The 2,076-nt window shown below is 41.5% G+C and overlaps 1 long non-coding RNA gene across 1 annotated transcript in view; it reads left to right on the top strand.

The window, feature by feature from the left end:
• The first annotated feature begins 307 nt into the window (after positions 1 to 307).
• The window catches only part of LOC111649535 (uncharacterized), a 2,927-nt gene continuing 1,158 nt past the window's right edge, over positions 308 to 2,076 (top strand). Inside the window, exons 1-2 of the long non-coding RNA XR_015436741.1 lie at positions 308 to 407; positions 771 to 809. This is a non-coding gene — a long non-coding RNA (uncharacterized LOC111649535). The remainder of the gene's footprint in view (positions 408 to 770; positions 810 to 2,076) is intronic.

The raw sequence follows: 2,076 nt of genomic DNA, 5'->3' as shown, positions 1-2,076 counted from the left end.
GGGAGGACTGAGGAATCTCTCAGTATTTTACTGTTTCTGATGTTTTACAGAGAAAAAGAAAGTTAAAGAAAAGATTCTGTGATTAAATGATCATTAAAATAATCATTTTGTTCCAGCCCTTAATGACTACTCTTCCTCTTAAACCTCAGCTGTAATTTCACACAAGTCGAAATCATGAACAACTCGAGGTGTCGTTTGAGATGCATCATTTACATCAGCAGCAGTTTGTGGTTTAAAAAACAAAAAAGTCCAAATGATCTCGTTTATTTGCTTCTCTTCGTCCTGTAACGTCCACGTCTTAAAAGCTGAAGGACGCAGCGAGCCAGTGGCTGAAACGGCCAATCAACGAGCCGCGGCGCCGACAGAGACAACGCCACCTGAAGCCCCGACTGAAGACGCTGAGTCAGGTGTGTGTGCTGCCAACTTCAGTTTATTTTTACTGGAAAGAAACGTACGAAGATATAAACTTGTACAGCTCCGGTTCGCTCCCAGCAGCACCGAACCTCGTAAAGGAATTTATATCCTGAGTTAATGTGATTTCAGTTGGTGATGTTCAATCAGCTTCATGGAGAAAGCTGATTGTCTTAATTTAGATCTATTTTACAACAAAGAGTCAAAGAACAGTGTGAATCACTCATTTTGTGTTTGCCTTATTCAAATGTCAGACAGAACCTCGTAATTCTACCGCCATGAAAATAATTCTTCAGGTAAAGCAGCTTTTAAGTGGATAGAAAACATTTCTATTTGTCCTGTTGTTTCTCTTCATGTAGAACCAGAGAGCGACCCTCAACCTGCCCGAGATGATGAAGGTATGTAGATTATAACAGGATGAAGGGGTGAATGAGTGAATGTCTCAGTCTCTGCAGTCACAGATAGTCACAGGAGGCCCAGACAAAACACTACATTAATATTTGAAGCTTTTCCTGTGTGTTTGCTCCGAGCAGCTGAACCTCTGTACGTTTTCTACCTCAGACCACCTTCTGTCTATCGTCAGGTTTTTTAGCTGACACTTGTACTGATGCTAAACTTGTGGCCTGTGATGACTGAATGCACACGTTGCCTTTTGACTGCCCTCACTGTGTGATCAGCTGATTGCCCGACATGTTGACGTCATGGAGGTAACCTTGTGGCTTCTGTCTGTGTCTGATCCAGTCTCTGGATCTCAGGACGTGGAGTCTGAAATCCAAGGTTGGTGCTGCCTGTTCACTGTGGCTGAGAAGCTGCTGCATGTGTTCACCTGGTCGTTGTCTGGATGTTGCATTAACAAGCTGCTGCATGTGTTCACCTGGTCGTTGTCTGGATGTTGCATTAACAAGCTGCTGCATGTCGCCTGTGTTTCCACACCTCTCCATATCACACAATCACACTCGTTTCTTCTGAGTGGAGCTGTATGTTCTTCTGTGTGTTGATGTTCATTCGTTGTAATGTCGGGGGGGGGGGCAACAAAAACAAACACAAAACAAATCAGGAAAAGTGAAAACACAATCGTAGTTTCCCTAAAATGAATTAAGAATAAAATAATAATGTGATGATTTCCTTTGATTTGCATGATTTTCCTTTATTTATATTAGAGATAAAATATTAGCAATCATTAGAATTAACCCCAACTTAATATATTTCTATATTTTCTGTTTGTGAAATGTTGTTTTCTTTCAAAGTAAAATTCCGTTTTCTGACTGATGAGACTTTTTAAAGCTCCATCCAGTCTAAAGGTCCATGTGTAGTTTGATTAAAACCAGCCGTCAGGACTTCTGGAACTTTGTGATGTCACAACAAAGCAGTCACCAAGCCCCGCCCACCTGGACCCACCATCCAAACCTTGCAGGATTTGGTTTCTCTGAGTGTTTTTACCTGAAATCTGCTGTATTTTTATTGGCTCACTCAGAAAAACAGTCAGCCAATCAGCAGAGAGGCTCAGAGCCTCCTCTCTTCTGATTGGCTCACAGACCTGTTGTTACTAGAGCTCCAGAGAGAAGCCTGAGAGAGGAGATGTGAAACTACACTGAGATGGTTTTTTGGTTCTTAAAACCACAAATTTGTAAAAATCTGTTTCCTAATATTAAAGGAACAAACAGA

Source organism: Seriola lalandi, unplaced genomic scaffold, assembly GCF_002814215.2.
Source record: "Seriola lalandi dorsalis isolate HSWRI2012SDOR001 ecotype SW California unplaced genomic scaffold, Sedor1 jcf7180002051190, whole genome shotgun sequence".
NCBI lineage: Eukaryota > Metazoa > Chordata > Actinopteri > Carangiformes > Carangidae > Seriola > Seriola lalandi.
This window is presented reverse-complemented; position numbering and strand designations above follow the sequence as displayed.